General features: G+C 37.7%; 1 long non-coding RNA gene across 1 annotated transcript; it reads right to left on the reverse strand.

The window, feature by feature from the left end:
* Positions 1-1,221: 1,221 nt before the first annotated feature.
* On the reverse strand, positions 1,222-11,929 carry LOC120536930. The gene is made up of 3 exons (XR_005635227.1): positions 11,612-11,929; positions 6,730-6,780; positions 1,222-1,336 (listed from the first exon to the last, which is right to left on the reverse strand). It is a non-coding gene; the product is annotated as an uncharacterized LOC120536930 (long non-coding RNA).
* Between the last annotated feature and the right edge of the window lie 1,525 nt (positions 11,930-13,454).

Here is a 13,454-nt window from a genome sequence, read left to right on the forward strand (position 1 = left end):
GAGTAGGGAGGTTTGTAATCAAGGGCTTTCTCACTCATGTTAAAGTGAGACAGAGAGAGGCAAGGCTGTAAGCGAATTCTGACTGGTGACCAAGAACTTTTCTAAATATAAAGTCTCAGGAGCTTTCCTCCATGACAAATGTAAAATAAGGGAAGAGTAAGAAAGACTAAATATGTTGAAAAGTCTTTTACTCAAGTTTGTAAGAATTTTAATTATCATCAGTTTTTCAAATCTTTTTAAACACTGGAAGATTCCACAAACCATTTTTCTACTCAACCAATACAGTTCTAACATTTTAAGATTGTAATAAGAGTGGGCAAATTTGATGGCAATTGGGGAACCCATTCAAACATACAAACAGACCTCACACTAGAAATCATTCAATCATATTCAGGAAGGCCTTTACAATGCTTTCCTCTATATCAGGTATGAAGAAAATAAAAAGAGCAACTGCAAATTGATTCTGTTTACTATTGTTCACGATGCCTAATAATATGGCAAATTGACTTGCCGTGAGATCATTTTAGCTAAAAGCAAAGGTTATGAAAATATGATTATTTCATAACAATTTATTTTAGGTACTGCAGAATTGCATCTATTTCTCATTTACTTCTATGTATGAAGACCTCATCAGAGGCTTCTTTAGGTCTTCATAACACTTCTGAAACATCAGTACATCAGTTCTTCACCTCTGTGCAGTGTGGTGTATTGACATGATGGTAAAATGACTTCTAATAAAAAGGATTCACAGGTCTTATACTATACAGTATATGTAATATGAAGAGTCTCAGTGTCTCAGTTAAGCCACCTCAGATCACTCCAAAGTGATATTTTGTTAGTAGGTCAAATCGCAGAGATGAATAAACTGTTTACTAATGCTTTGTTAGTGTTACAAAGACCCAAAGAAGCCTTTGGTAAGGTCTTTTATATTGTAATCTGAGTAATATACACATGGTGGCCATACCTAAACTAAAGTGCTCCCAATTATTTAATAAATAAAAACTCTGCTGATATGAAATTCAACAAATAAAGCCTCCATTATCAGCCTCACCTGTTATCTCACAACTATAGTAGATTTTTGTTCAATAAAAGGAGCCTTTAATTCCAATATGTCTAGTCCACGATTTTTCAGCACTGTCCTACTCATGTTGCCTTGCACTTTATTTTTCTGTATCAAGTTAACATTGTTTTAGCTAAAAGTTGCCGACGGTGAAATTACCTTTTTGGTCCGCTTATTTTTGTTGGGATTTTTTTCTTACAGGATTTTCTCCTTTTATTTTCTCTTTGTTCTTTAGCTGCTTCTGCCAGTAAATGTTTCCACACTTTCGGGTAATACCTGACACACAAAAAACGAAACAAAAAGAATAATTGTTTCAGTAAAGCAAAGAAGCAGTTAATAAAATTAGACTACAAAATGAACAAACAATATAACTTCACTTATCTTCTGTGTCCCTTGTGGGTGGAGCATCAAGAGGCGGGCCTCCCTGACATCACAATGCCTGAGCCATCCCTCTGACTATTTAGGTCAAAGCAGTAGGAGAGCTCTGGCCTGACACATTGAAGCTGTTTGGAGTCATGAAGTAAATGAAACTATAGACAGCCCGCCAATCATTGAAAAAGAAAAATATTGATTTAAATATTCTAGAAAGTAAGGGGAGGCAAACGCTTGAATCAAACAAGCTATATGTTAAATCTGACCAGAAAGCTGGGATAAAGAAATTAAAGGAAGGCGTCTCTATGGCATTCAGAAGAAGGTTACATTTAATTGGATAAGAAGATTATATATATATATATATATATATATATATATATATATATATATATATATATATATATATATACTAGGGGACTTTGCCCTGGTCGGCACGGTGGCGCAGTGGTAGCGCTGCTGCCTCGCAGTTAGGAGACCCGGGTTTGCTTCCTGGGTCCACCCTGTGTGGAGGTTGCATGTTCTCCCCGTGTCTGCGGGTTTCCTCCGGTGCTCTGGTTTCCTCCCACAGACCAAAGACATGCAGGTTGGGTGCATTGGCGATTCTAAATTGTCCCTAGTGTGTGCTTGTGTGTGTGTGTGTGTGTGTGGCCTTGGGGTGGGCTGGTGCCCTGCCTGGGGTTTGTTTCCTGGACTTGCTCCCCTGTGTTGGCTGGGATTGGATCCAGCAGACTCTCGTGACCCTGTGGTTAGGATATAGCGGGTTGGATAATGGATGGACTTTGCATCCTACTTGCTTCGCTTGCCTGCCCCCAACCCCTCTCTACGGTGGGTGCGCTTCATGCTCGCCACTTTGTGTCTCTACCGCATGCTTGTGTGTGTGTGGTTGGGGCCAGAACGCATGCTAAGGAGATGCGGATGAATCAGCTGCTGGCTTACAGCTGCTGCTACCGAGCTGCATATTCTGTATGTTGTGTGGCGTGACAATCATTTGGCCATACAGGACTAAATGATATTTGTTTAATTTGAAAACATAATACTGGGACATGCAGACATTATTATCAGAAAATAGTACTGCTGAAATGTAGAGCATATGAAATGGAGAGGATGGAGTTGATGGGACACATCAACACAATGGATACTCCATTAGGATAGGGGCAAAGACATCAGTTAGTCTGTGTATTTTAAAATTACTAGGTTTATGTTTATATAATTTAAAATTAGAAGAATAGATTGTAGGATACTTTCCTCTTCACACTCCAGTTCAGTTGGTGACAGTAATGGCTAATTTTTCAGTAGTATACATTTTCAAATGTCTCTGTTTTCAAAGGTTGAAGAGGCTGGGTTAGTGTGACACAAATGATAAAAGGCAAAAAAAAAAAAAGACAAAACGAATGCTCATACTGCCACTACAACATTTGATTTCCACTAAAAACAACATTGAATTTATAGTTTAGACTTCATTAGAGTCCAAACATCAGAGTCAGTTGAAGCCCATATGGAGGCCTAGGTGGAATGGATGGATGTCGGCCCTCGTTGTCCGTAGCAGGTAATGGGTATTGTTAGATCCTCAATGACCCTTGTGCCCCTTTGTGTTTATGATGTGGACTTTTAGGAGTGCACGGCCATTGGTGTACAGATGTGCACAATTCTGCTTTCATAAATGGTGCCCAGAGGGTAACAACATGCACACAGTATCAGCAGAGTCCCCTCACTGTCTAGAGTATTCGCAGATTTGCTTTCATAAATGATGCCCCTCAGATGACGCGCCCTATGCGACACCCTATGTTGTCTAATGGATTGACCGGCTTTCCCAAACATGTCACTCACACCCACTTACCAATGGTAGGGATTTTGTAATGGCCCTCCACAATTGTTCAGGCATGTCAACATTTTGTTAGCATTTTTCAGGCTGTGTTGTGTTTTTGCTTTGTTTGCTGTTTTTCATGGTCACAAGATGACCTTTACAGCTTGACTTCACTGGACATGGTCAAATACTTTGTGGATACACTGACTGATGTGTGATGTTGGGGTCATGGTCATGTGATCTAGGCAGGGACACTGTCAAAACAGACAGATCATTAGTGCTGTTGATCTTTTGGAGATATTAGACTATTATTTTGATATTTAAAGTTACTTAAATATTTGAAGCAATTCTTTCATTTGCACTTATTTTTTCTCGTTTTTGAGCTTTTTTTATTTTTGATTTCTTGTTTCTTTGATGAAGGCTGATTTTTTCTTTCACAGCACAAGGGCTTTTAATGTAGTCAGGTGTTTTCAGTGATTGGGCCTGTCATGGCTTTTTCAGCACATGCTGTCTTCTTTACTTCTCTCTCTGTCACTACTGTAAATGTAGAGTGGTTCACCAGTAACTTTTTGTGATCTCTCTAACCAGGTAGGGTGGTTGCCCACTTTCTAAATTCCAAAAGCTCACAGAGAACTCCTTCCACCTCCTGGCCTCTCTCCCACTCATGGAGCATCTGGTCTTCAAGTGGGTTTAAACCCACTTTTCATTGCCCCTCCAGAATGTTCCTCTGCCTCCCCAATTATAAATCAAGTAATTTGTATGAATGATGCACAGAAGACATCCCATGTCTGTTGAAAATCTGCAGTTCCTCCCCAATATCTGCAAGTGATTCATAACCTCCCAGAAGTCACTTCTTTCTGTCTGACCACTAGGGAGGTACAACCCGTAGCCTTTGAAATAATTATTATTATTTATTATACAGTGACAATAAAATTAAAACAAAATTTTTGCACATTCAAGTGCATCCTTTTGGTTTTAGAAGTAGTGTGGCAACATTTAATGAATGTGCTGGAGACGTACTTCTCTTGTCTCACTGTCCTTCCAACATTCAAAGCAATCTGAAACCAGAGCTGTTTAAAGTCTAACCACATTTCTGGAATCACTTCTGACAAGCCATCTCTGTTGTCCTAAATGCAGCTTTCACTGGCTTATCTCTTTGCTTACAAAGGAGTCAGGTCCCATTACCATCGACCTCCCAGTCCACCAGTGGGGCATCTTGCATAGTAACGAGACTTCTGCCTGTGCTGTGTTTCTGGCAGGACTGATATGACGTGCATCATCACTGCAATCGCTCCTCTGTCTTTCTTGGGTCACACTCTGGCATCAGCACATAAACCATTAATTTCTTTAGGAAAAACATGGAAAGCCTTCTCTGTCACTTCTTAATGATTTTTTCTATATTCTACTCAAAAGTCAATGTATTGTGAATAATAGTGTTCAACTCTCCATGGCTTGCATTTTACTGATGCTCCAACTATAACCAATTTACATTTGAACAGATGCAGTGTGTACTGACCTCGGACTAAAGCATCTGCCACATGTATCATCACAACATTTAATGATAAGGAAAGAAGACTTTAAGATGTTTTGCAAGTCTGAAATAAATCTTTCCACTAAACTGAACTTTTAGGGAAGCTTTTCACAGTCTGAGATGAAAGAGTTCGTCTTTTTTAGTAGAAGGCATACGGGCATTGCTTGTTCCTTCACCACCACTGTCACTGTCTGCCACAATTTGAAATACACAGATCTTTTAAACCTTTATTTTACAGCAACTTTTCATGTTGAACACCTTCTGAACATACTTAAAAATGAAGCAATATTTTCTAATGGTCTGCATGTATTTTTAAGAATTGGAACTCCAGTAAGTTACTATACTGGTATAATTTTTAAACCTGTTCTGTAGGGAAGTATGAAATGAAATTGGCGAAGAGCAATGTCCGTCTAGCTTGTCCTGCATTCAGACTTACAGACTGTAAGAATCTGTTTAACATCTTTAGCCAATGCCTCTCTTTATCCAAGGCTAACATAATGGCTAACAGTTTTTCCCCACATCATCATTCTGGCCAGTGGAAGGGAAACTTCCCAGTGGTGAAGAAGAAATCGTGATACTACATTCCAGTATCTGGAAAGTGTTGTGAAAGTATTGGTCTAGTCTCCATATTTGATGTATCAATGTTTAGGTGAAAAGGTAAAGAACTATCTAGATGACAGGGGACTAGCACAACTGTGAGCAAAACATTGAATCAGGTAAAGGCTTCTGGTGCCTCCATGCTCCACAAAAAGACTTTTTAGTAAGAGCAGTTAGTGGTGAGATTACCATGTTAATCTTTTTTTTTTTATAAACTGCTACAATTGTTTGCACAACTCATAAAATATACATGTTCAACAGAGTTCAAAATTGACAAGTCGTTGACAGGTTCAGGTTAAATTGCTCCCAAAATTGATTTAGTTACAAATCATAATGAAAAGTTGTAACAAACATAAAATCAAAACTGAAATGTGTTGTTCACAAATCACTTGAGCACTAGCCTCTTGTGAGGTCTTTTCTTTATAAGTAAAGTCAGAAACTGTAAGATTTTACTGTGGAAGACAAAGGTATGATATTTAATACAATTCTAATGTGTTTAATTGCATTACACTTCACAAAGCCATTTTAATGGTTACATTTTAATATACTAGAAGATTAGAAGTGAAAAGGGAAATTCATTTGGGACACTTCCACTTGTAACTGATCTCGATATATCAATGGTATCAATACAGTAAATCAATATTTAAGAAGAAGAAGAAGAAGAAGTCTGAGTCCCTGTAATTTCATTCCTTTTTTGTCTAAGCAGTAACTGGAGGACTTTTGGTACTGAAGTACCTTGTTTTATGCAAAGTAAAGACAAGTTCAACTTTACATAGCCTGGAGGTAACACGTTAAAAAGACGACATGAGAAGGAGTGAGCGTGACACAGACCTTCCATTCTCTCGCTCAGTTTCTTCTCATATGTTGAACTCACTGGGCTGTTTATTTTTGTTTTTGGAAGCTCCTAATGTGCTGTGTTTTCATACACCATACCTCCCAAACAAGAATTTATGACATCCTCTGTCACTAAGATACAGAGCTCAGTGCTAACATTGCAGCACACAGGGCTCCTACTGGACTTGCTGTAAGGTCGTACTGTATGTCTCCCTCTGCTCTAGTCTCATGCTCAAGGGAAAATGGGCACCTATTTCAAAATATTTCCTTAACAACCAATTAAACCAAAACACACTTAGACAAATGTGACAAATTATTGCATAAAAAGACTCTGAGGTCAAGATGTTAAGTGTATGCTTAAGGCATCTTGTGTTTAAGTATTGCTATGATTCCTCGTAGTCCTGGTCTTCACTGAACTGAATCATATAAAAGACAGAAGAGCAGAGTAGAGAGAACTGAGAGGGAGAGAGTGACATTGTATGCACAGTAGTCAGAAATCACATCATATTATGTTTGTATTCATTTTTTTACCTTTTATCTCTATTTTTCCAGTTTTTGCAAGTTCTTTCATCTTGGTGTTATCTAGGAATAAACAGACAGTGTTAAATAAAATATGTTTTTTTTAAATTTGTAAGCTCTTTATTATTTATATCATAAACAGTCATTCATATTTCTTTACACGGTCTTTTGAAAGAAGCTCTTCAAATGTTACCAGAAGAAAACGTAGAAGGGTTTATGAGCAATTGCAATAGACGTACTTATATTTTCAGAGTATTTTTATGTATAAAAATGGTTGATTATTGCTTCTTTTGGAAACATTTTTAAAGTTTGCTTTATTATTCATAAATTTAGTATGGTCACATTTTAGATTGTTCAGCAAAATTACATCGAAAATAGAAGGATAATCAGAGCTTTCATTGATTATACATATCTGAAAGTATTTTAGACAGTAAAACATCTTTTTATGTTTGTATGAATTTTGACTTTGGAAAGGATTCAGCACTGGACCTCTGAAATGCCTTTACAATGGCTGATACTTGTCTTGCTCTCAGTTTCAATGCCAGGGCTGTACTGTTCCTAACAAGGACTGGCTACCCTTGAAAGGCTTGCAGCGAATACTTTTACAAAGGCCAAGTGTCTATTCCTGCCGGTATCACAGGCCATCATCTGTTCCCTGTTTGCTTTCTCTGTACTGACTTAATCTTAATGACACAGATCATTATATTTCTGGACCTTTTAATACTTATGACCTTGGTTAGTGTCCTACAGAATCTTAATAAGTATCTTAATCCCTCATCTTATAGAATATCTAACTCTTTAGAAATTGCTTGTGTTACTAAACAACAAGGCAGTTTCAGTGGGATAATACCCAAACTTTTTTCAATCTGAACTTATGTTTAGTAACAGAGAAACCAGACACAACAAGCACTAGACGTTAAAACAGAAGAAACCATACAACTGGAATGATTCAAATCCAAGTCCATACAGCAGCTCCACATCATATAGTTTGTTTGATGTTTTAGGTGTTGCAGTCTTTATTTTCTACATCCAGCTAAGGTCCTTTAAAGTACAAGATATTGCACCACATTTTTCCTAAGGCCAGTTGTGACGCTTGTGAATACTGGGAAGCCACCAGTGGCTAACCTGAGGAAAACATCCATATCCTCTATTTATTATAGTGGTTTAGTGACTGATCATGCAAGATTTAGCCCTAGTTGGATCAGCCAAAGTTAGTCAACTGATAATTTTCAACGATCCTGTTACTTGTCAGTGAAGCTACTTTTAGCTGAAAAGGTCCAAAGCCATTATTTCAGGTCCTCTTACAAACATATACACACTTGTTAATTTATGTGAGCTTAAATCTTGTACAATTTAATCGTATTAACACTGTTGCAGTATTTTCTCTTATATTCGTATACTTCCCAATATCCTATTCCTTTTGAAAAACATGTACTTATTCTTGTTGTCAAGTGCTCACTGATCAAATCTTCTACCCAAAGAAGTCACTGGCCTGTTAAAGTCCTGCTTCAATTCTCAATTAAAAAATGCTAGTTTTCCCTTATGAGCTTTTTAATCCTCTTTACACAATGTATCCATTTAAAAGCTGCATCTTATCCAAATAATCCTATATTCTTCACACATTCAAAATTCTTATTTAACAAACTGTAAAATTTAATTTTTTTGCCCCAGACATTATCAAATCTAAAACAGTAGAGACAGTAGAAGTAGCATTGTCAAGTCTAGAGAGTACAGTGGAAGTGAGTTTGGGTGTTAGTTTCAGTGTGTATACAAAGAGCTGGTGTCCAGTTGTACCAGATAATGTCAGTACATCCAGAACAATGAACTGAAATGAAAAAATTAAAATAGTGATGGTTAGAATAAGAAATTATCTTATAACTTTTGAGTGGAACTGTGAGAATTATGGAGACTAATAAAAGACTTTGTAATGTCTACACTAAAATAGTAAACCTCATTTATGTTATCATTTCAAATCCATATTTATTTTTATATTACCAATCTGCTATTATATTGTAGCGTGCAGGTGCCAGTTTACTTTGGAGTGCACCAGTCAGGTGAATGTACATGTCTTATACATATTCAAGGAAAGTGAGAAACACAATGTGTACACGGTGAGCATGATATCCACATGGACTAATGCTTGGTCAGGATTTGAACCCACACCCCTAGAATGCTAAAGCATCGGTATTAACCATTTCACTACATTCCATCTACCCATATATTTTCTGCTGCTTATCCAGGTCTGTGTTGTGGGGGCCGCAGTCTAAGCAATGATGTCCAGACATCCCTTTCCCTGCCACCTCCTTAACCTTCTCTGGGTGTTCCCAATCCAGCCGAAAGATATAATCTCTTCAGTGTGTCCTGAGGTTGTCCCAAGGTATCCTCCCACCCAAATTAAATACCTGAATATCCTCAATTGTCTCCTGTTGGTGACAGAGAAGCAGTAGTTCTATTTTAAGCACCTCCCAAATGTCTTTGTTTCTCATCCTATCACAGATCCCAGGTGCCCTGCGAACGAAACTCAATTGTTCTGCTTGTGTCTACAATCTAGTTCTTTCAGTCATTACCCAAAACTCATGACCATAGACGAGGATTTGAAACATTTCTCAACTTGCAAATCAAGAGCCTCGCCTTTTGGCTTAGCTTTCCTCTTCACCATGACTGATTGGTACAATGTCCATGTGACTGTGGATGCTGCTCAGTTCCTCCTGTAGATCCCCTGCTTCTTTCTTCTTTCAATCGTCAACATGATCAGGAGATGCTTAAACTCCTCCTCTGTAGGCAGCACCTTATCCCTGACCTGGAAAGGGCACTCTGACCTTTCCCATCTTAAAACCATAATGTTAGACTTGGAGGTGCTGATCCTCATCCCGGCCGCATCACACACAGCTGCAAACCACTCCATTGCAGGTCTTAGTTTACAACCTGATGAAGCCAACAGGACCACAAGCAGAGATTCCATCCTGTGGACACTGAACTGGACACCTTTCACTCCTTAGCGCCACCTAGAAATTCTGCCCATAAAAATTATGAACAGAGTCATTGATAAAGGACAGCCCTGGTGGAGTCTCACACCCACCAAAAAGAGTCTGACTTATTGCCAGCAATGCAAACCAATATTTTACTGCTGTGGTACAGGAACTGAATAGCATGCCACAGCTGGTCTGTTACCCCATATTCCAACTTACCCTGAGGGAGACGGTCGTAAGTCTTTTCCAAGTCCACAAAAACACATAGACTGGTTGGGAATACTCCCACCAACCCTCCAGTATCCATGTGAGTGTAAAAGCTAGTCCAGTGCTCCACATATTGGACAAAATATGCCTTGTTCCTCCTGAATCTCAGGCTCGACCAACAGCTGAATCCTCTTTTCCAGAACCATGACCTAGGCCTTCCTAGGCCTATGACCCTATTTTGCCTGTCCAGAGGTAATGTCCTTGATCTCCACACAGTGTTGAAGAGGACAGCTCAACAGCATGCAGAGCCTTCACCACAGTGTCACAAACAAATAATGGTGACATGAAGAATTACATAAAATGTGTAAAATACACTGATAGTGGCACCTACCAGTCAGCGTACTGTCACAGAATGAGTAGATGACAACATTGACCACTGGTAGAGATTAGAAGAATAAAACAAGTCAAAAGACCTAGCAAGACATAAAACTGGGGAGCCAAACTAACATAATTAAGCCCAGTGCATGATCATTAAGTCAAAGACTACAGTCTGTGCAGGAGATCAGAAGAAAAGTTCCTGATTGGTATCTACAAATGTAGACACAGATACACATGTGACAACAGCTTACATAATGTCACGCAAAGTGACTTCTGAGGCCATGCTGCCTAATGATGGCTAATGCGTCATGGAGTCTATATAAACAAGATTTCTTAGGAATTACAAAACACGACAATAAAATAATAAGCACAAGAATAAGAGGATAGTAAAAAAATGAAAGTGAAAGTAAATTCTCCAAGATTCAAAAACTCTGAAAAAAATTCAACCATTCAACAAGAAAGATTTATTACAATTAGAAAAATTCACAAAGAGCTTCCATTCATGGCAATCAAATGTGCCATCTGTTATTAGTATGTATGTCTTTATTATTAGCACTAATGTTAAGTTTACATATGCAGACTTTGCATAATAATAGCTTAATACTACATTAATGAGCCGCTAAGCTTCTGAAACAAAGCCAAGCAGTTCTATAACCATGGAAAACACTTTTTACACGTTTCTCTACTTTCTAAGAAGCAAAGGATATGAAGATAATGTTTTATTTTTTACATATAATTCTGCCAAGAAACAGCTGGAGCACATGAAGCCCGATGTCTGTGGAGGACTCTATAGAGTAGAGTAGAACCACAAACTACTTAACGACTGGTTAACTAGTTAAATTAATGTCTAAATGTTTAACATGACAAATTCTATGCATGTCTATTTACATACAATCTATTAATATTAACTTAAAAACAATCCAACAACTGAAACAATAACTTTTTGTTGCAAGACACCGAGTCATAACTTCCTGGAATATTTTTATTTCTAATATCTTTATGCTACGTGTTGTGTAACAGTACACGACTAGACAATTTCTGTTACATTGAACTGGAACAAATATGACATTCAAATATGATGTTTTGTATATCGTACTTAATACATTAATTTTTCTCAACACTTTCTTTGAGTATTCTTTATCTCGGTTATTTAGAGGTAGGTTTTCAGTCACACACTCTATGCAGTGTCTACCAGAATTCATATCACATATCACCCAGTTACACTTATGAAATGCTAAATTAAGCATCCATGAACATAAGGTGTACATATTTAAAACCCAGAGCAAGGAAGAGCAACCAAAAGAAAGTCAAAACATATGTATTTTTTAGCAGTGACTTACAATTCTGCATTTTTCTGATGTGTATTTAGCAAGCAGTCTTCAGCAGGTATCAGCCACAAAATTTCCTACTTTATTTCTTACTAGTACAAAGCTATAAATTGAAGACTAAAACTGTTATGATGATCCTTCTCGGCGCAGCTTGTGAATTCTGGTGTTTTATTTAGTCGAGTTTGTTTTTCTACAACGTTCTGTCCAATCACCTTTTATCCAATCCAGAGAGAGATGTCATCTTTATTTGTTTAAAGTTTTGCTTTTTGCCTCAGGGTACAGCAGCAGGTGAATTTGGTTAGAGTAGAGATTCAGTAACCAGTTCTTCCGCTTTAGTGTCTAAGTAGATTTTAGTTTCATTTCCTGAGAAATCCTTAAGTTGCAAATACACCTTCCCCCCTGTGAATCATGATACTATACAGATTGACGCAAACAGTCCTAAAGGACAGTCACCTGGTGCTCCTGCTTTATGAGTCGGGCGGATCAAGCTGATCTCTCCACTGAACGATTTCTTCAAAACAACTTTATGGCATTATTTCAGGTTAAAATAAAGCACATTTGTTAATACATGCACAGCATAAACATGATACCTGATATCAGACACAATTCCTGTAGACAATCCTGCCCTTAGTTAATGAGACCTAAAAGTCCTTTTATGTCAACATTTAACACAAGGCTGATAATCTGTTATTTAAAACTAGCACAGATTAGAAGAAATCTGACCACATCTTAAAAGCTGTGTGTGTATTTTGATACCATACCTCTTCAGTCTTGTGTGGAAGGCAGGGACAGCTTCCTCAGAAGTACCAAACTGAGATGGTCTTTTTTCCAAAAATGAAGCAAGAGAGTGTGTGTATGTGTCAGTTATCAAGCTTGCTGAGATCCTAGAACAGCTGAACCTCAGACTCAGAAGGAGAAATGTGGATTCCACTCGGATGTGTCTACAAGTAAGGGATGAGCCCCTGCTCCAAGTGGAAGAGTACCTGGAGGTCTTATTAACAAGTTAGAGAAGGGATATTGTGAGATTGACAAACAAATTTGTGCTGTGGTTGCAATTGTGCAGACATTGTACTAGACTGGTGGAGAAGTGAGGTAAGACCTTATGTGAAGCTTTCAATCAATGGGTCTGTCTTCATTTTCTTATTTACCTTTGTTATCAAGGTCTTTGTAGTGAGCTAAAAAGGCAAAATGATGTTCCTGGAGCAGCTGAAAGAAATTAGGCATATGGTGGCCATTCTGCCCAGATTTTGTTATGGTTGATTGTGTGAACAGTGAAGAGGACTAATGTTAGTAATAATAATAATAATACTGTAGATCTCACCTTAAAAGAGATTCACTTAATTTAAGTCAGGCTAGAAAGCAGAACTTTACATATATAAGTGAAGCCAACTTGCACAATCGGGACAGGCTAAATGTTTTATGTAAATGAATCATACCATGTTTAGGCCATAGTGATAACCACTGCATCATGGTCCTGTCCTGTTAAAATGATTTGCATATTTATAGTTCTTTTCAAATTAATATATCCTCTTTTTTGTACTACCCATTTTGCCTTGTATTCGATTTTGTTGCAATAGGCTCTGCCTGTGCGACTTGTAACTGTAATAAATGGGTTTGACTTTTTCTACCTAAGTATTATTACCGATTTCTGGTTTACATGTACAATTTGGTCTAAAAATGAGAACATACATTTAGAATGTAATTTAAAAGAATAGAATGGAGACTCATTCAACAACAACAACAACAACATTTATTTATATAGCACATTTTCATACAAACAGTAGCTCAAAGTGCTTAAAGTGCTTCACCCAGCAATGAAGAGATTTAGATATCAAATTGAACAGAATTTGTGTCA

Source organism: Polypterus senegalus, chromosome 10, assembly GCF_016835505.1.
Source record: "Polypterus senegalus isolate Bchr_013 chromosome 10, ASM1683550v1, whole genome shotgun sequence".
In the NCBI taxonomy this organism is placed as follows: Eukaryota; Metazoa; Chordata; class Cladistia; order Polypteriformes; family Polypteridae; genus Polypterus; species Polypterus senegalus.